The sequence below is a fragment of the Molossus molossus genome, unplaced genomic scaffold, assembly GCF_014108415.1.
Source record: "Molossus molossus isolate mMolMol1 unplaced genomic scaffold, mMolMol1.p scaffold_m16_p_10, whole genome shotgun sequence".
Taxonomy (NCBI): Eukaryota; Metazoa; Chordata; class Mammalia; order Chiroptera; family Molossidae; genus Molossus; species Molossus molossus.
Genome location: NW_023425345.1, coordinates 100,194,173 through 100,218,913, shown reverse-complemented (window position 1 = coordinate 100,218,913; position 24,741 = coordinate 100,194,173). Strand labels below are relative to the sequence as shown.

Sequence of the window (24,741 nt, the reverse complement as noted above, 5' to 3'; positions counted from 1 at the left end):
GCTTCTAGGAATATACCCTAAGAAGTCTGAAACACCAATCAGAAAGAATATATGTACCCCTATGTTCACAGCAGTACTGTTTACATAGCTAAGATCTGGAAAGAGCCCAACTGTCCATCAGTAGACGAATGGATAAAAAAAGCTGTGGTACATATACACAATGGAGTACTATGCAGTTATAAGAAAGATCTCTTATCCTTTGAGACGACATGGAGAGACCTGGAAAGTGTCATCCTAAGCGAAACAAGCCAAACAGAAAAAGACAAATACCACATGATCTCACTTATATATGTAATATAATGAATATAACAGTCTGAGGAACAGGGTAGACCCAGAAACATGGAAGTAGGGTACAGACTGTCAACCCTCAGAAGAGGGAGTGGTGGGGAGTGGGAAGAGATAAATCACAGAACTTATATGCGTGTATGCATAACCAATGGACATGGACAAGAGAGCCAGAGATGGGGGGTGGGGGTGGCGAGGAGGGTGTCAATGGGGTAAAAAAGGAGAAACATCTGTAACAAAAAAAAAAATAACCAAGGCAAAGGAAAAGTAGAAGCTGGGGTCTTTACTGGTTTCATAGGGAAGAAGAAAGGTGAGAAATATCTAATGTTTTCATACAATGTTAAGGACTTAGCCCCAGAAAGAGACTGGCATTATGGTGCTCCCCGTTGTCTCTCATGTGGGGGGAATGTCGATAAGTGTGACCAGTGGTGACGCCCGGGCAGAGCGCGGAGACATGCTGCCAGCAGCCTGCTCTCTTATATAGGTGAGTACCATGTCCTGGTTGTCAGGTACCTGCACCTGTAACACGCAGGATGGTTCTTCACTGATTCAAAGAATTATTCTTGAGTCAACTGTCCTTTCTGCGTTTTATTTCCTCCTTTGGTACCTGTGTGGGTGCAGAGAGCGAGCGAGAATGGTCAGGTGCTGCTGACAGTGCGTTTCCAGATCCAGCGTTGGGCGCAGGGTGTGTCCTGTTCAGGGCATGGCTGATGTAAAGGGACAGCCGTGACTCGGCTCTGGGGACTTCTGTTCTGTGGGAATGGGAATCCAAAGTTGGTAGATATTTTCATGTTTTCCAAGAGAGAATGGAAGTATTTTTAAAATTAGTTTAATATGCCCTGGCTGGTGTGGCTCAGTTGTTGGAGCATTATCCTGTACACTGACAGGTGGCGGATTTGATTCTCAGTCAGGGCACATACCCAGGTTTTGGGTTTGATCCCTGGTTGGGACACGTGCAGGAGGCAACTGATCGGTTTTTCTTTCACATTGATATTTCTCTTTTTCTCTCTCCCTCTTCCGCTCTCCAAATATCAATTTTTTTCTATTTAAAATCCTCACGCGAGGATATTTTTCTATTTTTTTTCTGATAGAGTGGGAGGAAGGGAGGGAGAGAAAGAGAGGGAGAGAGAGAGACATTGATGTGAGAGAGACACAGTGACAGGTTGCCTCTTGCCTGACCCTGACCAGGGCCAGGGACAAACTGCAACCGAGGTACGTACCCTTGACCAGACTTGAACCCATGACTCTTTGGTCTGTGGGCTGACGCTCTAACCGCTGAGCCAAACCAGCCAGGGCTCTTGATTTGTTTTTTAAATGTAGACCCTTGTTTTAAAAAACACAGTTTTGGCGAAACTAAACTTTCCTATTTTAGTCTGTGGGACACTTACTTGTAATTTTTGTGTTAAAAGCACAGAATTGTGTAATGGCTTAAAATGTAAAAATCACGAAACTGAGGTCGATGCCTTGTAGCCTGACTTGTTATTCTGCGTGTTTCCTGCAGGGGGCAGAGGTGGTGCTGGAGGAGCTGTGAAATGCTGTGTTCCCTGTGTCCATCTCTGTTCCCTAGCAGATGGCAGTGCTTATCATATAGTAGGTTCATAATAAATGTTTGACGAATGGTGAAAATACACTGCTTCTATATTCCTTTAGAATGGATGGTCTGAAAGTTAAAAAATGTAGTTTCTGTTTGTTCAGTTATGTGTTTTCTTAGGACAAGCAGCAGAAGGAAAATTCTGCACGAGGCCCTCCAGGCGTCATGTCCTGACTTTCCACTGTTCGCCGCAGAGCCACGTAGCTGATTCATGATTTATAAGGTCAGCTCGGCACACTAATAGATTAGAGAGTCAGTAGAATGAATAATGAATGGCAGACCTATGTACACAAATATGCATAGCTACTGGAAAATCGTATAACGAGGCTTGGCCCATCTGGCACCTCTGCTTCCCTAAGGGAAATGAGAGGACCGAGTGATAATCCTTTCGTCATAAAAGAAGAAAATGCAGTTCCATCTGGGGCATTTGCTCAAGCCCAGGAGACTGCAGGGCCGAGGAAATTCGAGAACATTTAACACTCTGTTGCACTCAACTCAGCAGGCCGCTCGACTGGATTGGCGGCAGCAGGATGTTGTTGGAGTCGTCACTGTTGAGTTGGTTGGAATTTTAGCCACCACCCTTTCTAACGCCAGTGATCAGAGCTATCAAGGCATAATATTTATCTGAAGTGTCTTGATTCTAAAAAGTCATTCAAAGTCATCCTTAGTTCTCTCTGCTGCCCAGTCCCCCACCTGAGGACCTGACCTCTCCCTGACCAGTCATCCTGTTGATGCTTCCTTCCTGGCCTGGGCCACAGAAGCTCATCAGTGGCCAGCGGGACCCTTGTCATGGCCCAGCAGTCCTTCCTGTCTTCTGCCTTCTCGTCCGACGCAGCGTAGTGACCTCTTCGGGCAGGTCTCCCGGTGGGGGTTTCTGGTCCCATGTCCTGCAGCATCATGGCCGTCCCTCTCCTCCAGCCTGGCCTTCACGTTGTAGAAAACTCTTCAGAACACCATGGTGACAGCCGGGTCAGTCAGCCTAGCCATCTTCTCTCAATTCTTATTTTACTCCCTGACACCACAATGACATCCAGTGAGCACTTCCCACGTGCCAGGCACCGTTCCACATATCTGATGCCCATGATCTCATTTAATCTTTATTTTCTGGTGAAAATACTATCTTCGGTTTTTTTTTTAATCCTCACACGAGGACATTGTTTCAAATATCTTCAGATAGAGTGGGGGTGGGAAGAGAAGGAGAGAGAGAAACATCGATGCGAGAGAGACTCATTGACTGGCTGCCTCTCGCATGACCCCAACCTGGGATAAACCACAACCGAGGTACGTGCCCTTAACTGGAATCGAACCCACCACTCTGGTCTGTGGGCTGACGCTCTAACTGCTGAGCCAAACCGGCCAGGGTGTATCTTCCCTTTTTTGTGTTGAGAAAACTAAGGCACATCTTGATTACCTTCTCCATTGTGAAGCTCACCTTCTCTTGTCTCCGCACCAGTTCACTGCGATGGACACTTGAGTGCCTGCTGTACTTCTCCCTGAAGTGCAGCCGCCTTCGCTCCTGTGGCGGCCGCAGAGGGCAAGAGAGCCGGGGGGTGACGTCACTGTGTCTTGCAGGGAGAATACTGGAGGTGGCTGTGAGCGCTCCCGGTCCCGTCTGAGGTTTCAGAGCTGTCTTCCTGGGGCGGGTGGAGGTCTGTCCTGAAGGCTGACGAGGGCAGACCGGAGGGTGCTCCACGAAGAGGGCCCGGCAGGGCCAGACAGAGGCACGGAGCCGCCTGATGTCAGAGGACTACGAACAGTTCGATGTTACTAAGTCGATGTGACTGTGAAGGGCGGGACATAGGAGGAGGCCTTGTGTGCTGTGCCGATGAGCTCGGCCTTCACCGAGTATATAGCGGTGGCAGTGGAGGAATGTTAAGCTTGGGGCAGATGTGGGCAGAATTCTGATTCAGTGTATTGTCGTGCATTTTGGGGAATGAATAGTGGGGAGAGGTCTGAATCAAGGGCATCACTTACGTGTCTGTTATGATCGTCTGGGATGATAAGGTACAGAATAAAGGCAACGGAAATACAGGGTAGGATGACACATGAGAGTGTGGCCATGAGACACATTTAGAAGTTAAAATCGGTAGGACATTTTAATAACGGCAAAGATTGGAAGCAATCAGAACGACTAGATGAAGGAGAGGCTACATTGTGTCACGGATACACCGTGGCAGGTGATCAGCTGTTCCAGAGAAAAAGGCGGCGTTATGTGAAGTGGCGTGACCAGCCTCCGCGATCGTGGGAGGAGAAGGGCAGGGATGATTTGGATGCTGTGCTAACCCTGACAGTGTGAAAGAGGAAGGCAGTGTGGCTGCTTCCGTGGAGACGCCTGGGTAGTCGGGGGACTTGGATTTCATGAGTGCCAGATGGAGCCTCGCATCTTTTGAACTTTGTGCCATGGGTGGAGATGACCTGTTCCTGCCAGAGCTCTGGTTATGAGTCAGGTCTGAGGAGTGAGGGAGAGGAGGTTCACCTGTGCAAGTGAGGAAGCACTGTTATCAGGTGCTGTTATGGGTGGCGGAGGGGGAGGGGGTGACGAGTCGGTGGTATATATTTTTCTCACAGTAGGTTTAAGAAATTTATGATCGAGAAATCTCATCACTGTGTCTCTTTATCATTTAATTAAAATTGCCCAAAGTGTTGTTTTAAGATATTTCAACCCCATTGGCCTTTATTGAGACCAATTTTAAGAGGCTAGGAATTTTAGATGAGTGTGATTCCATTTTCTGTAGGACAGATGACAGGTTCTTGAGCTGTTCTTTTAGCTACAGTAACAGAACTACCCACCCCTTGTCCCCTCGGAAACTCCAGAATTAAATGCAGGAGGCCGCCCTGCCCGCCACCTCTCTGCTCTGGCTCGTCCTTCCAGAGGTTCTGTGACTCCTGTTGAGAGACCCCTGAGAATGCTTAGCTGGTCTGTAAGTTCCCAGGGAGGAGGGTGGAAGCTGTGGGGAGCTGTGCCCGCCAAGAAGGGCTGATCCTGGGGGCAGACCTAAGAGGGGGCAAGCCTGCTGTCGTGGGGGTCCTGGGTTCAAAGTATTTTCTTGTTGATGGTGATGTTTTCATTTTTATTGCTTACACTTCCTGGAATTCTACCAATTACACGGTTCTTTGGGTGACTAGTCAACTTCAACCAAGGCAAATGTCTTTGGGGTAGGTTATGAACTGATTAGGCATTCTTACATTGGTATGGATAACTTTCACAGAGCAGGGTTGGGGATGGACTGGGTCAGAAGATCTCTAAATTCTCCAGCCCCAAGGTTCTGTGAATAGGGTTCTTGGCCATAGATTAAGAAGTTCCAGAGATGGGCCATTTGGAAGGTGGGCCAGTTTGGGGAAAATGGACAGACTTGGGGGGAGGGTAGTGGGAGAAGTAGAACAATTCTAGGAGTGAGGAGTTGGGGGCAGACTTAAAGTGAGCTCAGAGGAAAGAAAAGAAACTATGTGTTTCTAAACATTTTGTCCAGGGCTAACACTCATATTAGGAGAAGGAAACGAAATTTTTCTTAATGACCAGAAATCAAACAGTTATTATAATCAACCACTAATGAGTTAGATTGGCTCTGGGTGTTAACCTGGAAATGTGAACACCGTTATATTTTTAAATTAAAATTTAAAATTAGCCTGCCAGCATGGCTCAGTGGTTGAGCATCAACCCATGCACCAAGAGGTCGCTGGTTCGATTCCCAGTCAGAGCATACGCCCAGATTGTAGGTCCGATCCCCAGTGGGGGGCATGCAGGAGGCAGCCAGTCGATGTTCTCTCTCATTGATGTTTCTATCTCTCTCTCCCCCTCTCCTTTCCTCTTTCTCTAAAATCAATAAAGAAAAAAAAAATTTTTAATCATTTAAAAAAATTAATTTATTTTTGTTACAGATGTTTTTCCTTCTTCCCCCATTGACGCCCTCCTCCCATTCCTACCCCCGCCCCCAGCATTGTGGTCTGTGTCCATTGGTTATGCTTATGTGGGTAAGTTCTTTGGTTAATCTCTTCCCTCTCTCCTGCCCCCATAATTTAAACGCTATTTTAATTTATAATTTGTGAAATATTATATTTTTATGGGAGAGTGAGTTCCTAACATCTCACTTATACTTAAATTTGTAGAATCTAACCTATTTGGGTAACTTGCTTTCTATTAAGCAGTTACTTAGTAGAGCAGAATTGTTTGAGTACCAGACATTTATAGACTGTTAGCAGCTTCACATTAGTCATCGGAATGTTATTTTGCTGTATTATCGGGTGGAGATAAAAGCCTCTATTGTGCCAAAATGATAAATAAATGTTTATTTCTCTTCACTGGGAGGCAGGCAGAGAAAAAGATAATTCAGCAAAACAGCACTGTACTAAGTCAGTTTTTGAGCTGGTGGAGTTCAGGATTTATTAATTTTATTAATGGAAAATTCAAACATTATACATCTAGAAAGTTATCATGTTTGCCTATTTACAGTTTTAAAATACTAATCTACAAACTTGCCCTCTCTGTGTCACACTTGAATGCCGGGCCTGGTACGTTTGTGTTGGCAGACCACCGCAGCCCGTCAGAGCCGCAAGTGGTCGTGAAGGTGGAGATGACCTCTGTATGACCTCTGTCACAGCCTGGTGCAGTGTGGTGACATTGCTCCGTGAGAGAGTGTCTGCCAAACTCAGGGGCTGTATCTTCTCTCCTGTATTTCCCTGGCTGGGGTGCTCATTCTTTCTCCAAGCATTCTTATTGCGCTTGACATTCGTTACAGTGTATTAGGGACATAGAAAGCTGAGTGAAATAGTCAAATGTCTCAGCTCCCACTGGTGAAAACTTTGCGCTGTTGCAAGATCTTACCGCGGAAGGGCTTTCCTGGTTCCACGAGGCAGCTCGGACGAGGATGAACGGGGCAGAGCCCTGACCCCCACGGGGAGGCACAGGTGGGAATAGTAACAAATAGTGTCTGAGGCTGCAGACACAGGAATATACATTTTAGAGTAAGCAACATAAAATGAAGAATTTGAGTAACATCATTTGCAGGAAGAAGAATGGGACGGGGGCCATGAATTTATGCCTTTGTTTCCTCCTGAAGATTAGAAGTAACACCCCGGCTTGTGTGAATTCTTTGGCATCCTGTCTGCGGAGCGGGCACGTCTTCCTGGTTCTGGAACTCAATTGCGCGTTATCCCCCATCTATTAGAAATGACTATGATATAAAGGTCATGTTTTAAAACAGGGACTCAGACCGTGTGACAGGAACGCGTGTCCTGTGAGTGTAATTACTTGTGATGACATTCTCCTGTGGAGACAGCAGCGTATCCTCCACTCCGGCTGCATGGCTCTGCTCCTGGCTCGCCCGCCTGTCACCGTCCCTCCCGTGACTGGCACATGGACCCCGCGCATCTGCCCAGATATTTCCAGGGACATTAGCAGAGGCCGTTAGGCTCTGACAGCTGAGGTCCCTGGGGGACAGCCAGCCAGGGTGGCACCACCTGGGGTCTACCACTTCATTTTACTCTACTTAAGATGACCTTTCTCAAATGACCACGTTTCCTCTGGGCTGTGGAGAGCCGCCCCCTCAGCAGTCCATGGGTCATTCAGAAGGTGGCAAAACCTTCCCCTATTCCCCAAAGCTTCGGGGGACTATGAATTCAGACATTGCCAGGAGCATCATGGGCATTTAGGGGACTCCAGATCCCAGGAACTGAAGGTTAGAAGAAAGCTTAATGAGAGAGACTTTTTTGAGGTGGGTGTCATGACCAACCATAGTTGAGGACTTAAATAAAACCTTTTGTTAAGTACTCTGAATTGAGAGGTGTGACTTCCATGGCCAACTTGGCATATCTATAGACATATGCTATCTCTCTCTCTCTCTATCAATCTCTCATCATCTTTCTATCTATCATCTATCTATTTATCTTTATCATCTATCTATCTATCATCTATCCATATCTTATTTATTTTTATTTATACTTATAAATTCAACCAGACTTCTGTCTAATTAGAGCCAACTTATACTTTTCAAAAATCACTGTTATAAACAAGACTTACCATAGAAAATTAATAGTGTCTTTTCATCCTAAAGACCACTATCTGGCCCTTTCTATTTAAAGAATAAATTATGAAAATTAAAGAACACACTGGATTTTTTAAAAGTATACTGATTTTTCTAAGCTGAAAACAATTCTATTTTTTTAAATTAAATTAACTAATTTGTTTTTGTTACAGATGTTTCTCCTTTTTCCCCATTGACACCCTCCTCCCTGCTGTGTCCCCCCCCCCCCCTTCACCTCCTTCACAGTATTGTTGTCTATGTCCATTGGTTATGCATATAAGTTCTTTGGTTTATCTCTTCCCATCCCCCGCCCCCTCCTCTGAGGTTTGTCAGTCTGATCCCTACTTCTATGTCTCTGGGTCAATTTTGTTCATCACCTTATTTTCATTATATTCCAGAAATAAGTGAGATCATGTGATATTTGTCTTTCTCTGCTTGGCTTGTTTCGCTTAGGATAATACTCTCCAGGTCCCTCCATGTCGTCTCAAAGGATAAGAGATCTTTCTTTCTTACAGCTGCACAGTACTCCATTGTGTATATGTACCACAGCTTTTTTATCTACTCATCTGCTGATGGATACTTGGGCTGTTTCCAGATGTTAGCGATTGTAAATAGTGCTCTTGAGAACAAGATTTAGAAATAAAAAGTTGAAAGTTAATAGAAGAGTTTAATGGTAAGACATGTAGTCACCATCCATTTAGGTTTTCTTTCTTTCTCTCTCTCTCTTTTTTTAATGGTTATCTTGGGGTTCGTGCTGTTAGGTCCCAAGTGGATTCAAAATGGAAAAGGAATCTGGAAGAGTACTTGGCTTGGACAAGGCTCTGAGTTTAGTCCCTCAGAAAACATCCAGTTTCCCAAAATACCTTGTAATTAAGATTATGGACTTTAAATCAGGGAGATTATTCAGGTGGGCCCAGTCTAATCCCATAAATCCTGAAAGGCCGAGAACTTCCTGTGGGTGGAGTCAGAGAGGCAGCAGCAGAAGTCAGGCTTAAAGCAGGAGAAGGCCTGTGGCAGCCTCAGGCGCAGAGACCAGCCCCTGGCAGCCAGCGAGGAAAGGGGACTCGGTCCTACAGTGGCAGGGAATTGAATTTGGCCAACAAGCAAGCCCGTGGACTGATCCTTCTCCGGGGTTCCGGCCGGAACTCAGCCCTTCGAGGGCCACGGGACTGTCTGGGCAGAGGACTCGCAGGGACACACTGCCCCAGGTCTGCAGCCCTGCAGCACTGTGAGAGAAGAAGCGTGTGTGGCCGTGGCCGGTGTGGCTCAGTTGGTTGTGCCACCCTATGCTCCGAAGGGACGCTGGTCCAGTTCCTGGTTGGGGCGCATGCCTGGGTTTCTGGTTTGATCCCCCATCGGGGTGTGTGTGGGAGGTGACCAGTCAATACTGTTCTCTCTCTCTTCCTCTTTCTCCAAAATCAGTAGAGAAAACATATTTAAAAAAAATAAATGCGTGTGTGTTCTTAAGTTGCTAAGTATGTGGGTTTCCGTAACAGTAGCCATAGAAAATTTATATACTTACCTCTTGCATCCAGACATATTTATTTGTTTAGATCTTATCAAATACCAAGGAATCTGTTGGGTTCATCTCTTCATAGAACATTTGTGGTGCTAAAAATTATTTTCATGCTAACATTTAATGGACAAATTAAAACAAATCATTAAGGAATTTTTTTTTTTTGCTTTAAAATGAGTGTACTTACCAAGGTACATTGTTCCCTCAAAATACTTGAACATGGCATCCAGAAGAGAATTAGAGAGGGAGGCATGTTTAAATTTCAAGCATATTATCAGGACGAACTTTCTCATGTCTAGTCAAACTACAAGATGAGTTTCCAAAAGGAAGTCACTTTCTAGGTAGTTGAGGGAAGTCACCTTCTAGGTAGTTGAGGACTTTTGGGTATATTCAGTGTTTGAAAGGTAAATGTATTGATTTTATGAATATTGGAAATAAATTGATTATAATGAAGCGTCTATGCCATTAAACTTAGTAGTTCTTTTTCCAAGAAACATTTCTCCCAGTTTTTCTTTTTAAAAATCGATTTATTTGTAAACAAGTCAAACATGTACACTGCTGAAAAATGTAAAATGACATTAGAAGCTTACTGCCCCTCCCGTTGTCTCCTACCCCATCACCCCATAGAGAGACACCTTCCTTTTCTTGTATCCCCAGCATCTGGGGGAGGGTTTCTTTATGCATATGCAAACATATGCAAATTATATTGCTCCCCATTTCTTACACAAAAGGCAGCACACTACATGTAGTCTTCCTTGTTTTCCTTACTTAAGGTGTATGTTCCAGAGCTCTTACCACATCAGGACACAGAGAGCTTCTCCATCCTTTTAACAGCTGAATTACATGGCCATTTTTGATGGGATTAGCTGGTTTATGTACCCAGCTTCTGTGGATGGCTGCGTGGGTTGTTGCTAATGTTTCCTGGCAGAGGCACCGCTGTAACTGCAGCTCCCTGCGAGACGGTAAACGTGGTTGTAATTTTGACAGACAGTTGTAGTTTGATAGACCACAGGATTTTTTGTTTGTTTTAAATTTTGGTCTCCCACCAGGAATGTCTGAGAGAAAGTATTTCCCCGTGGCCAAGTCGTGTGTAGTTCCACCCAGGGCGCTGTGGGGAAGCAGAAGGGACTTGGTTAATAATCGCACTGGAGCGAGAGGCCTGAGCGGGACTGGCTGGCCAGCCGGGACATATCTGGACCTGCTCGTTTCTTGCCAACAGAATGTGCTGTCACACGTCCACGTTTTCCTCAAGGGACTTTGAATGGAATTAAGATTCAAAAATAATCATTTAAGGAGACCAGCCTTTAAAAGTAAAGTTACCAATGATGTTTGCACGACAATGTGAATGTTTTAATGCCCCTGGACTATACACAGGAACATGGTTAAAATGTAAATTTTATGTTACATATATTTTACCGCAATCAAAAAAAAAAAAAAAAGAACGAACAAACTGTTGATATACGGAACCAAAGGCCCATGTCCTGGGATTCTATCCTAAGATATTCTGGACGCAGACACTGGATAAGAGGCTTCCGGGAGCTGGGGGCTGGGAGGTGACTGGACACAGCAGGGGATCTCTAGGGCGATGGGGCTGTTCTCAGTCTTCGCTGTGGCAGTAGTCATATGTTCTGTTGTGTCTGTCAGAACTGGCAGAACTGGAGCTACAGGGGTGCATTTTCCTGTATGTAAATTGACCTTAATTTAAGTAAATCCATGCAGTGTTTTTCCCGTTGAGCTTTGGGAAGATGGCACGCCTGGTCTCCTCTCCTTCCCGGGCACTTGCACGTGACCCGAGGGCCTTGCCAGAGGGCCTCCTGCCCGTGACCACAGTGTTACTTGCATTTTTCTAGGCCTCAGGAAGCCCTGGCACTGTGGGGTTTGTCTGGCCTGCCTTAGACTCTTGCAGATGCCAACGTCGGGGTCTTGCTAGTCTGGTTCACTGGTGTGTCACCGCACGGCTCAGGTGGCACCCACAGCTTCGGTCCTTGTCCCGTTGGAGGACGGAGAGAGCCATCTGCCCTGGCTTCACCGGCACAGCTACGGCAGCTGCTTCCCAGTGCACAGCCCTTCTTTGCCCGCCCTGCGAATTCGACCTCGTTCTCCTTGGGGGAAGGAAGGGACTCTTAGGCAGTGACTCAGTCTTGGCTGTGACAGAGGGTGCCAGCCGATGGCCACGGTGAATATCTGCTGCCCTTGGACGGACATCCGTGCAATTAGAATGTTTAGATGGGCAAGAACGAAAGGTCCCACAGGTAAGTCAGGTCCAGGGTTATGGAGACAGTGAAGACAGATGGAAAAAGGTAGATTTCATGGGCCCGGACTAGAGAGCAGATGCTAAAGTCACAAGCAGTCAACATAAAAATCAGTGATGCTCAACATCACTAACCTTTTGGGAAGTGCAAGTCACATCACAATGAGGTAGCACTCACACCAGTAGGATGGTTATTACAAAACAAACAGAAAGTAGCAAGTGTTGGTGAGGATGTGGAGAAATGGAACTCTTGTGCACAGGTGCTGAGAATGTGAAATGGTGCTACCGCTGAGGAAAACAGTGTGGCCATTCCGCGAAAAACTACAAATAGAACTGTCAGATGATCCAGCAATCCCCCTGCTGAGTCTGTACCCCAGAGGACTGAGAACAGGGACCCACGCAGATGTCTGTGCACCCGTGTTCATAGCGTCATTGTTCATAGTGGCCAAAGGTGGAAGCAGCCCAAGTGTCCATTGACGTATGAAAGGATCAACAAAATGTGGTCTGTTCGTACAATGGAACATCATTCAGCCTTGAAATCCTGTCATGTGCTACAACGTGGATAAACCTCGAGGTGATGTCTTGTGAGTACAATAAGCCAGTCACAGAAGACCAACAGTGTATGATTCCACTTACCTGAGGCGCCTGGTCGAGTCACAGTCACAGATACAGGAAGTAGAATGATGGGTGCCAGGGCTGGAGTGTGGGGGAGGGGAATGGGGAGCTGCTGTCGAAGGGGGACAGGGTTTCGTTTGGGAAGATGAAAAGGTCTGGAGACGGATGGTGGTGATGGTTGTACAACAGTGGTGTTATGTACATTTTGTGATAAAAATAATCTTAAAAAGTATCCAAGGGCAGTGAGCTAAAGCCAGTGGGCTGCCGCAGCAGAGCTTTGTGGGTGACCTGCTGCTTCCCTCTGGTGGTGGTGAGGAGGGCCCCGCTGTGTGGCCAGGTCCACATCTGTGCACATGGTCCCTTCTTGTTCACGGAGTCACAGTCACCAAAGGCAAACGCGCTGTAGCTCTGTGTGCTCTCCTGGGAGCGAAAGGCACGCCGGTTTGCTTCCGAGTGACCAGAGTGTGCGGAGGGACCGGCGTCTGAGCGTCAGACCGACGGCAGAGAGGGCAGGGCCGTCAGGAGGAGGAGCTGGGGAAGGGGCTGAATTGGCAGTCGTTCTGAAATCTCACGTATTCTTAACTCTTGGGGGGGAATGAAACCCCAAATGTGTTCCTCCCTCCTTCTCTTTATTTCTTTTGGGGGAAATTTTTGTTTTCCCCCTAGTATCCGTGGAGGGGTTTTTATGAGAGTTCTGCATTTGTTTTGGATGAGAGCACATGTATTTGAGCAAATTGTTTGTCTTTGCCAGGCTCCTAACTCCTGGCCCAGAAAACAGACGCAGGGGATTCGGGTGCTGCGGGAAGGCCTGCAGCTCACTCTGTCGCTGTGGGTACGAGTCAGTGCTTGGCTGACCGGGCACAGGCGTTCACGGGCGTGAGGACCCCGCCCTGGCTGTGCGCTTTATTGGGGTTCGTTTTGAACCTTGGTGGCCTCATTTGTAAAGTGGGGATAATGTAGGTTCTCAACACTTTCTATAAAATCCTTGGGGCCAAGCGTGTGCAGGAATTAAAATTTTTCAGATTTCTGGTTTGTGCCCATAGGACGTGGCATTCCTAGTAGGGTCTGGGGCAGCACCTTGCAAGAAAACGCATGAATATGTCTGAAATAAAACCTTGGACATTCTCACTAAGTGGGGGTTTAAAGAAAGACTATATATAGCTTCATATCAGTTTAGGTGACATTATGCTGTGAAATGAAGGATAGAAAAACAACTGTTCAGCTTTCAGACCTTCCGCTATCAGAACTGTGGATAAGGGCTTGTGGACTGTGGTGGTGACCGCATTGTCTGAAAGAATGGAATAAGCTCAGCTTAGCAAATATGCAGCTTCGGTTTATGTTGGAATGGCCGAGGAGTGCCCCGGAGTGGGAGAGGATTCCAGAGAGCTGATGCCTGCGTCTACCTTGGAGAGTCGCTGTCGGCGCCGGCGACCTCCGAGTGTGGCTTTCGTGTCAGGGTGATGTACCAACATTCCCAGAAACGGGTGCCTCACGTCATTTTGATTTTTAGACAGATAAAAGGCGCAATCCAAATACATCCTTGAGTCTGGCTGTACGGCATGCTCTGCAGAGTTCTGTTTCTTTGAAGATAGAAGCAGGAGTACTTGCGAAAATACGCAGCATGTCAGGAGTTGGCTGCGATAGTCGAGTGTGATGCTGTATGTGGAGCAGTGAGCGCCAAGCGGAGGCCTCAGTAGACGTTAGCCGCTTCTTACGTTGTTATACTACAGATGCTAGTACTAGGTAGCACTGCCTATTCTTATGCCAGACAAAAGGCTTTTTATCAAAACTTTCTCCTTATGTTTTAAAATACTTTTAATAATGGAGGAAATTATATTCTCCTATTTTTAAAGCTTACCTGAGATTCCCCCCCAGCTCATCTCCATGACTGTGGGAAAGTCAGTTACTCTCTGTGATGGTTCATTTTTCTGTGACCTCGAGTGGGCTGTGGTGTACGGAGCTTGGCCAAGTACTATTTGGGATGTTTCTATGAGGGTACGTTTGATGAGCTTAGCGTTTAAACGGGGAGACTCTGAGTGAAGCAGACTGCCCTCTCTTATGGGGGTGGGCCTCATCCAGTCAGTTGAAGGCCTGGATAGAACAAAAGATGCCCCCCCCCATTTAATTAGTTAACGTTAAATAACGTTTATGATTTAATTCTTTAAGTCACACTAATCAGCGGCTTGGCGGCCACATGTAGCTAGAGGCTTCTGTAATGGGCATCACAGACATAGAACACCCATCATCAAAGGAAGTTCTGTTGGCCCTGGCTGGCTCGGTTCAGCGGTTAGAGCATTGGTCCGTGGACCGAAGAGTCATGGGTTCGATTCTGGTCAAGGGTACGTACCTTGTTTGCAGTTTGGTACCCGGCCCTGGTCGGGATCATGCAGGAGACAGCCAATCAATGCGTCTCTCTCACATCGATGTTTCTCTCTCTCCCTCCCACTCTATCTAAAGACAAATGGAAAAGTGTCCTCGGGTGAGGATTTAAAATAAAAAAGAAAGAAAAAGGAAGTTCTGTTGAGTGGCAGGGCTCAGCCGAGGGCTGTGTACACATTCTCATGGACTGCAGTGTTTTGGAGTGGGAATCACCATGCCCATCGTTTAGATGAAGATATCGGGGGTAGGCTGAAAACTGACCCCAGATCACAAGTCATAGTGACAGCCTCTCCTGGAGACCCCGAGTACCCTCGTGTTTGCACTTGTCGCCTGGGGGTGGTTGTGACGTGACGCCGGGGGTCCTGCCTTGCGGTGGGCCAAGGAGGAAACCTGGGTCACAAAGAAGAGCAGAGGACGGACAGTGAGGAGGGAGACACAGGGCGTCCCGAAGGGCGGGTGCCGAGACTAATCGGGGCGTCCAAGGACTCAGGCCGATGGCGTGGCGTCCCTGGGATCCAGTGGGCCGAGGTGGTTGACCTTGGTCAAGAAGACTCCTGCGGGGGGGGGGGGGGGGGGGCGGCAGCTGGATGTCAGGGCTTTGGAATGGGAGATGAGGGGGGGGACGGAAGAGACAGAGAGGGCAGCTCGAACGAGATCAAAAGACACAGGACATGTTTAAGGTTGCAGAGGCTTGACCCTGTTGAGAGACAAGGTAGAGCCTGTCTGTGGGAACCACGCTGGGGGCAACTTGGGGGGAGCCGCGGGGACGCTGGCAGCCCTGACGCCGGGCCTGAGGGGTGGCTGTCACGTTGCCAGCTGACTCTGCTGGGAGGCCGTCCCCGCGATCTGCTGCCAGATTCCAGACATCTGGATTTTTATGTGCAGTGTCCCTAACTATAAACATTTCTAAAATAATGCGAGTACTCTTTCCATACAAAACACATATTCCACTCTAGAGAAATGATGTCACTTAAAAATGGTAAATCTTATGTTCTGTGCACACACATGTCCTTGGCACACAGGCTGAGGGTGTGACTCGTGGGCTGGGGGAGATCTCTATCTTGGCTGAACAGAAGAGTCCTGGAGACCAGGCCGTGTCCCAGAACGTGAAGTCAGAACATCCCGGAGGGGCCCAGCCATCAGGGTTGTTCAACATGAGCAGGTTACCCCAGTGCACAACCAGCGCTTAGAGCCCGTGGTGTGGGAGACGAACTAATCGGGGGATAGATTCCCTGCGGAGGCAGGAAGGACCAGCATGAGGACCAGGCGGAGGAAAGCCTCCACTCCTGGAGGGACGAAGTGAGGATGCGTGCAGACCACGTTTGAGATCGGGGCACGAGGAGACCACAGTGAGCGGTACACAGGCCTCCCTGCCGCCCGGCCGCTCACCGCAGACCTTCGTGTCTCTGCAGATCTAAAACGAGATGAAAGAACCAGCCAAGCAAGCTTTCAGTGAGTAAGTCCAAAGCATTTACCGAATAGGAACAATTATTTCTAAAAATATAATGATCACTTTTAATAGGACCATTTAAAAGTCCATTCGTTATCAGATAGTTGAGGAGGAGCATCAGGAGTGGACAGAGCCCCGAGGGGGTTGGTGGAGGGACTGTTTTTATTAAGGGGGAGTGTATGTATGTGTACTAAACATGAGAGGAGGCTTTGACTGATTCAGGGGGCAAATGAAGCTGCATTTCCCCCTGCACTGAATGTAGTTTGAAGTGATATGAGCTCCAGCCTCACACACTAGTTTAGTAGGAGAGCAAGCGCCCAACCGCAGGACGGTGTGCTCATTCGCTTTCCTTGTAATCAAAAGCAATTGTTTGGGGGCAGCTCTGCGGTGCTTTGACCCAACTGGTTTTGGACCAGATTCTCATCAAGAGATGCAGATCCTTTCTTGTCAACAGTTTCACTGGCCGAAGCTGCATCTGCTGAGGTAAATGAATATTGAGTCCCTGCAATTTAAGATGCTCTGCTGGGCGCCGTTATCAAGTTCTGGAGGCTGGGAGAGCCGGGAGCTGCGGTTTGCAGGCTGGGTCAGCTGCTGGTTTGAGAAGCAACAGGGGAGCCAGGCAGCCACAGGAAGATCAGAGCTTGGTAACTGGGGTCTTTAGGGATGAATTCTCATCTTACTGAAGAGCTAACCGGAGAAAGAAGCTGATGAAAATGAGGCCAAGATAGAGGGGTAAACATATGAAGAAATTTTAGGGAAGCATATGGTGTTCAGATACACAACTGAGAAAATTTTTGTATTATCTTTATTGTTGAGAGTATTACAGGTGTCCCCCACTTTTTCCCCGATTGACCCCCTCCTCCGGGCTCCCACCCCACCCCAGGCCTTCACCACCCATGGGCAGTGCATATATGCATATACGTTTTTTGGTTAGGAATCTCTTTCCTCTGAGATTCATCAGTCTATTCCATGTTTCCATGCCTCTGGTTCTGTTTTATTCATGAGTTTGTTTTGTTCATTAAATTTCACATGTAAGTGAGATCATGTGATACTTGTCTTTCTCTGACTGGCTTATTTCTCTTAGCATAATACTCTCCAGGTCCATCCATGCTGTCTCAAAGGGTAAGAGATCCTTCTTTTTTTTTTTTTTTTTTTACAGCTGTATAGTATTCCATTGTATAAATGTAAATGTACCACAGCTTTTTTATCCACTCATCTGCTGATAGACACTTGGCCTGTTCCCAGATCTTAGTTATTATAAATAACACTGTTCTGAACACAGGGGTGCATGTATTCTTTCTGGTTGGAGTTTCAGGATTCTTAGGATATATTCCTGTCAGTGGAATCACGGGGTCAAATGGCAGTTCCAGTTTTAATTTTTTGAGGAAACTCCACACTGTTTTCCATAGTGGCTGCACCAGTCTGCATTCCCACCAGCAGTGTACTAGAGTCCCCTTTTCTCCACACCCTCACCAGCACTTGCTGTTTGATGATTTATTGATGGCGGCCATTCTGACAGGTGTGAGGTGATACCTCATAGTCATTTTAGTTTGCATCTCTCTGATGATTAGTGATGTTGAGCATTTTTTCCTATGTCTCTTGGCCATTTGTGTGTCCTCTTTGGAGAAGTGTCTATTCAGGTGCTCTACCCACTTTTTAATTGGATTCTTTATTTTCCTTTTGTTGAGTTGTATGAGTACTTTATATATTTTGGAAATTAACCCCTTGTCAGATGTATCATTAGCAAATATGTTGCCCCAAACAGTGGGTTCTCTTTCCATTTTGATGCTGGTTTCTTTTCTGTGCAGAAGCTTTTTAATTTGAGGTATAGCTCCTTTAACAGAGCCCATCGCCAGCTTCCTGCACCGGGAAGGCATCCCCCAGCAAACTCTACGACATGTGCCAGGGCTAGGGGTCATGGGGTCAGAAGAGGCGTGGCTTCAGCTTGTTGGTGATAGACACAGAGGGGCCAGTGAAGTTGGGTCACCATGCCATGGGGGTTGGCTCTGCTGCTCCAAAGCCTTCTGTCTTAGTGCCCAGAGGGGCCAGACAGGAGGTCCAAGTGGGTGAGGCTGTCCGAGAGGACAAGGACTCATCTTCTGTTGGGGTGACAGTGTGAGGGATGAGGAGGGGTGAGCTGGGGAGCGAGTACTTCCAAAAAGGGCTGCTGGGCCATCGATGCCCAGGTTGCCTCATTTTCCAACTTAAGTCAGGAGTCTGGATAATGGAGGCGGAATTTTCTGATTTAGACTTGTTGATAATAAGCTTAAATCATGACATGATGAGGGTCAAATAGCTCGTCTTTGTAGGACAGAATTGGCCAGTACGTCTGCGTCCTCTGCCCCCACCCGCTGTCTTAACCAGGGGCTGTGTGGAAGGACAACCCAGGGCCACTGCTGGGAGGTGTCTGGGGCTTCACTGAACGATTCCCACTGGACATGTGTTGAGTACCCACTCTGCTGGGCACGAGGCAGGCTGGGGGCATGAGCAGGTGCAGGCAGGGAGCTGTCAGAGGCCTGGGACTTTGAAAGGAGCTGGGTGGAATAGGCGTGGAATGTGACAGAGAAGGTCCATCTGGGAGAAGCGGGCTTGTGACATTGGCAAGTGAAACCGTGGCCGGTGAGGGGCTTTAATTAATCCAGAGGGCTGTGTGGGCAAAGGGAGCCTGAGCAGAGAAGTGTAAGGTCACAGTCACATATTTAAAAGATGATTCTGGCTGCTGGTGGGCAGAGGAGCAGGAGAACACGAGAGAGCCTGGCTACCTGTCAGCAGCGTGCTGCTGCAAGTTTAATTTAAGGGGCTAGATTTTGAAAAGGCAGCTTTCGGTTTATTTAGCACCAAAACTCTATTACCAGTTAGGTTCTGTGCCGGTGGCACAGGGACCAGAAGTGGGGGGAGATTCGCCCGTCAGGAGCAGGCTGGTGTCCTGAGCTTCCTGCCCAGTAAGAAGATTTCTCACCACCCAGGAGCTCTGGAGGATGGAGTCCATAGCTTTCAGTGAGGAACGGAAGAGGCTCTGTGTCATCTCAGGGCGTGCTGCCCGGCCCCTCCCCGGGCGTGAGCAGTCTGGGAGGAGCTGTGCTGTGGGGAGGATCCCGGGGAGCGGGGCGAGGGCAGCTGGGCCAGGACAGGCCTCCCTGAGCGCAGGGTGGTGGAGGCTGGGCACTGATGGCGGCAGCATTGCAAATTGCAGGCAGATTCTCCACCGGCCGCATCTCCAGAAAGGTGCTACAAACGTTTCTTATCACTGTATGCTCAGTGGTTCACAGCCATACCCGTGGCTTGGCTTATGCCTGGACGTTTCTGGGACTCCACTGGGCTGTCCCTCCGGTGTCCCTTGGGACTTTGGCAGATGAGTCCTGGCTGCTTTTATCAGCATCCCGTTCTACCCCGGCAGAGCACTGACCACAGGGTATGAAAAATGTCGGGGTTACTTTGTCAGTAGCCTCCACTGTCCCCAATGGCTGGAGCTCCTTGAGGGGAGGGGTGCCGTCTTATTTTCCATTTTATTGCCAGGGCCTTGCACAGAGGTGGGTGAGGTATTTTACAGCTCCAGGGAATGGCTTTCTGACAAGGTGGCACTTGAACAGAGACTCAAAGGTGACTTTGTCCACCTGTGTTCTGTTCCCACGTTCCCTTCCCAGAGACCACCCATATGGACAGTCTCCTGTGTTCTCCTTGACCGCCTCTTCCCAGCAGCGTTTTACCAGGTAGAGTTTGCCTAGAAGCAAGTAAGGAAGGAGTGAGGGAAGAAGACAGAAGAGTCAAAAGGGGGACCCCCTTATTCCTCTGACACTGTCCTGATGGCCGTTCTCCCCGCCCAGCCGGCCTGTCAGCTTGCTCGGCACCGAGGGGGTGTGACATTTCCAGGCCCGTTCTGCCGAGCTGGTCAGCAGCACCTGCCGTGGGGGACCCTCCTCTCACGAATGCTGGGTTCTTCTGTCCTCTGTCACACACCAGATGCCACCGAGTGTTTTCCCGACTAGCCACTGGTTCCGATTCTCCTCGGAGGACCCTTCCCCTTAAAGGGTCCAGTCTGGACCCCTCTTCCTTCTTCCTTCTGTATGCTCAGCCTGGATTTTTTTTTTTTTAATTCTATTTTCTTGGTTTAAATAACCATTTGCAAACCAGAGATTTCCAAATACACATTTCCATCCAGTGTCTCTCGTGACCAGAGTCCATGTGGCCAGTCCCCGTCCAGCACGGTGACTCGAAGTGTCTCCCACGTGTGGTCCCGGAATGCCCACCTGGTCGTTCCTCCTGCGGAGTTGTCCGCCATCTCGGATATCCTTTCTCTCGAGCTGGGACCCCGGGGTCCTCCTTGACTGCCAATCTGAGCCACCTGCCATTCGACCTCCTAAAGGCCATGCACCTGGCCACTCCCCCTTCCTCTGCTGCCACCGTCCGTCCCCTCCCTGCTGTGCTCCTCCAGCAGCCCCCTCTTTCCACCCTGTTCCGACCTTCCCGTCGCAGGCTGCGGCCTAGCCGCCTTCCTGAGGTCCGGACCCATGTGCCCGGCCCCACCGAACGCCCATCAGCACTTACCATGGCCCCTGAGCAGGGTCAGGCACTCACCGCGGTACCAGCCCTTGCCCTTACTCCCTCTCATAGGCCACACGGAGCGGCTGTCAGTCCTGGAAAACAGCCCTGCCCTGCTTTCTGTCTCCCTGGGTGCCTGTCCTAGAACGTTGGCTTTACTCCGAGTGAACTGGAGAGCCACTGGCAGGGTTTAAAGAGAGGGCGACGGGCTCATCTGTATGTTAAGTCTCCCTCTGGCTGCAGGGTTAAGAATAGACAGTGGGATGGGATCTGGGGGACCACGTGGGCACACGGGGGTCCCGCTGAGAGAGATGGTGGCTTGGCCTGGTGGCAGCTATGGGTCTGGCAGAGGTAGTCAGATGCTGGATCTGATTTTGAAAGGATGCCCCATAGAACTTGATGGCGGGCGACTGCAAAGTATGTGCCCTGAGCAGCTGGGAAGACGGGCTTGCTGTCGGCTGGAACGCAGGCAGACTGTGGGTGCAACAGGGGGGTGCCACTGGGTGGGAAGACCAGCAGCTCAGTTTTGTGCGTGTTGAGTGTGAGGTCTGTCCAACATCTCTGTGGGTGCAGGAGGGGGAATAATGGCCCCAAAGATGTCCGTGTCCTAGTCCCAAGAACCTGTGAATAGGTTACCTCCCATGGCAAAAGGGACTTTGCAGATGAGATGCAGTGAAGGATCCTGAAATGGAGAGATTGTTCTGGAGGTCCGGGTGGGCCCAGTGGACCTGTGAGGGTCCCTGTGGGAGGGAGGCAGGCACGTCCGAGTCAGAGGAGGAGCCGTGATGACCGAAGCAGAGGGCGGGGCCTCCAGCCAAGCAGAGCAGGCGGCCCCTGCACACGTTCTGTAATCGGTTTTCCAGCTTCGAGCTGCAGGGAAAGGTTCGTAGGTTCCCCGCCAGCGTCCCCGAGGGAAAGCGCTCTGCCGGTGCTTTGGTGTCAGCCCACGAAACCCAGTCTGGACTTCTGACCTCCAGAACCGGAGGATCATAGCTCTGCGTTGTTTTACGCCATTAAGTTGTGGTACTTTGTTATACAAGCAAAATGAAATGAATACAGTGGGGACGTGGAGTAAGCCTCCTGGGACACGTACCGCCCTTACTGTCACAGATCACTGGTCGAACTGACAGCGCTCCTTCGGCGTCCTCAGCTGTCCTTCACGGCACCATCCTGGGGGCATTTCTACGGAGGACGCTACCACTTACTTGCATACTTTTTTTTTTTTTTTAATCCTCACCCAAGAATATTTTTACATTTACCTTACACAGAGTGGGAGGGAGAGAGAGAGAGAGAGAAACATCGATGTGAGAGAGACACATCAATTGGTTGCCTCTCGCACAACCCCAACTGGGGCTGGGGCTGATCTGCAACCGAGGTACGAGCCCTTGACCGGAATCAAACCTGGGACTCTCTGGTCCACAGGCCGACGCGCTAACCACTGAGCCAAACAGGCCAGGGCGCTTGCATACTTTTTGCTTTATACATAATTTTAATACATATTGCAGTGTGGTTTCCGATTGTAGCAAAACTGGAAAACCTCTATTTTGAAGCAGAAATAATGACCGCTGAAAGGTAGAATATTAGCTAAAAGCAAGGAAAGAGGCAGGAAAAGGGAAGTAAAAGGGTGACGCCAGGACCCCGGTGCCGTCCTAGTTGAACCAGCTCTGCGAACACTATCAGTTCATCCCCAAGACCACAGCTATCTAACAGCACCAGTCCAGTGACTAGTGTCCATTCAGAACGATCAACAGGGAGATACTGCAGTAAATTATTTATGATGCACTGTTTAAGAAAGTAGGAGATTGCCACATAATATGTTTTGCAAGCTGTCTGTTAACATAATGCAGACTTTTATTGCAGCAGCTCTTAGATATGCTTCAGGTGCTGGGAAATTAACTTATGTGGAACACGTAGCTCCCCAGTGAGGCCAGATAATAACTGTCACTGAACTTCAGTTGCGGATAAATCCACACTGTCATGCGAGTCAGGGAAATATTGAAAGATTAGGCTCAAGCCCTGGCCGGTTTGGCTCAGCGATTGGAGTGTCGGCCTGCAGACCAGAGAGTCCCGGGTTCGGTTCCCACTAGGGGCACGTACCAAAAAAAAAAAAAAAAGATTAAGCTGTAATTGTGCACAGACCCTGTTGCTAACCTTTCCCTGCAAAATTGAGAGCAACTAAAGTAGCCCAAGAAGAGCAATGCCCTGGAAGTTCACTCCCCACGTTAGACCCCAAGCAGCAGCTTTGCTCTAACGATGAAGATGAAGAGGGTTTTTTTCTTTCAATTTCTTTAACGTAGCAAACAGCCACACTCGGCTTCCTGGGTGTGTGGTACTATTCTAAGCCCTTCGTATGTATCCACTAGTTTACCTCTCATAACCATAACTCTGTGAGTTAGGGACTGTCATTGTTCCCATTTTACAGATGGCAGAACTGAGGCACAGAGAGGTTAAGGAACGAACTCAAGTTCACCCAGCTGGTCAGATTCAAATCCAGGAAGTCTTAAAACTCCACGTGCCCAACAGTGATCTGCGCTCACCTCAGGGTCTTTCCGGCTCCGCTCTCGGGTGGCCTCCCACTTGCTTGTGCCCTCCCCAGTGGGGTTTGCGCAGAAGGTGCGGATGGGGTTTCTCTGTAACGCTCTTTGTCTTCATTCCAGTAACATTTTTGCCTGGGCTGGGCCAACGGTTCTTCTGCCCCATTGTTTCTGGAGTCCAGGTTTTATAGGGCTGCCTGACCTGATATCATTCTCCTTGTTTAAAGTCATGCAAGGTTTCCCGTTTCCTGCAGAGCAGAGGCCAGATGCCTCATCATGATGCTTGTATCATTCAAGATTCTTGGTTGTGAGCCAGAGAAGCCCACTCTGGTGGCTTTGAGCTGACAAGGAAGGCTGTGGGTGAAGCCTGGGTGATGGGCAAGAGCTGGGAGCACCGGCAGGGGAACGGGGAGGCAGGATGCTCCCGCTGGCCCACCCCTGCCCCAGGCACAGCCTCCGCTCCTGGCTGCCGCTGCCCACAGGGCATCTCCCACCTCCTCTCCCACCATCTCACCCACCACTGTCGCAGGCTGTGTCAGGGCCGGAGACGCAGGGCCCCACGTGAGAGCATTTGTTTGACCAGGCCCGGCTCACTTCCCTAGGGGGAGAATGGGGAGTTTTCCTCCTTGTTGCTTCTTTACTAGGATGGAGAACACCTACCTCCCCCAAGACGGCATTGAGAATTACCCCACATAGGAGTTGGTTTGTTTCCTGGCAGCCAAAAACAATGACAGACATCCTATAACACTGGTGCCCGAACTTTTTGTCTGCAACCCAGAAGGGATATACATGCATGTACCTGCCGGTGCACACACACACGTACACGCACATGCACACACACCCCTGTCTTCACTAAGAAAGATTTCAGGAAACACTGCTTATCCATGGACATGTGATAAACTGATCTTTTTTTGTGATAGTCTCATTTTACAAAATTCAGGTCATGAATCACTAAATTGATCCCGATTTGAAAGTCTTGCCCTCCAGCGGTCTCTGCAGCGGGTCACAGTGCTCCCGGCGGACCGCATTATGCACGAAGTGCTTGTTCATACACTAGGCAGCCTTCTCCTCACTTCAGCCTTTAAATGAATGTTTGAAAAATAGATCCTTCAGGAATGGTACTTGTTATCTTGACAACAAAGTAGGCAAAAGAAAAAGAAGAAAATATGAAACTGTTGTGTAATGAAAAACAACTTTGCCTTGGCCGGTGTGGCTCAGTTGGTTGGCGCGTCGTTCTGCACACCAAAGGGTGATGGGCTCGATTCCAGGTCAGAGCGTGTACAGAATGCAACCGACTGATGGATCTCTCTCTCTCTCTCTCCTTCTCTCCCCCTTTCCTTCTTCTTAAAATCAATACGCATGTCCTTGGCTGAGGGTTTTAAAAAAAGAAAAACTACATTGTAATTTCCAAGCAGAATACTCAATTGTACCACCAGAAAGTACCCAGTATAATAGTTCAGTGTGTTTGTGTATATTGCTTTCCAGGAAAATTTACATCAGTGACAGTTGCCAGAAAGTGACAGGGTTTTAGTTTGTGGCGCCTGTTAAACAGGCATGTCTC

At 48.6% G+C, this 24,741-nt stretch overlaps 1 pseudogene; it reads right to left on the bottom strand.

The window, feature by feature from the left end:
• The window catches only part of LOC118623822, a 153,826-nt pseudogene extending 133,440 nt beyond the window's left edge, over positions 1 to 20,386 (bottom strand).
• Positions 20,387 to 24,741: the final 4,355 nt, after the last annotated feature.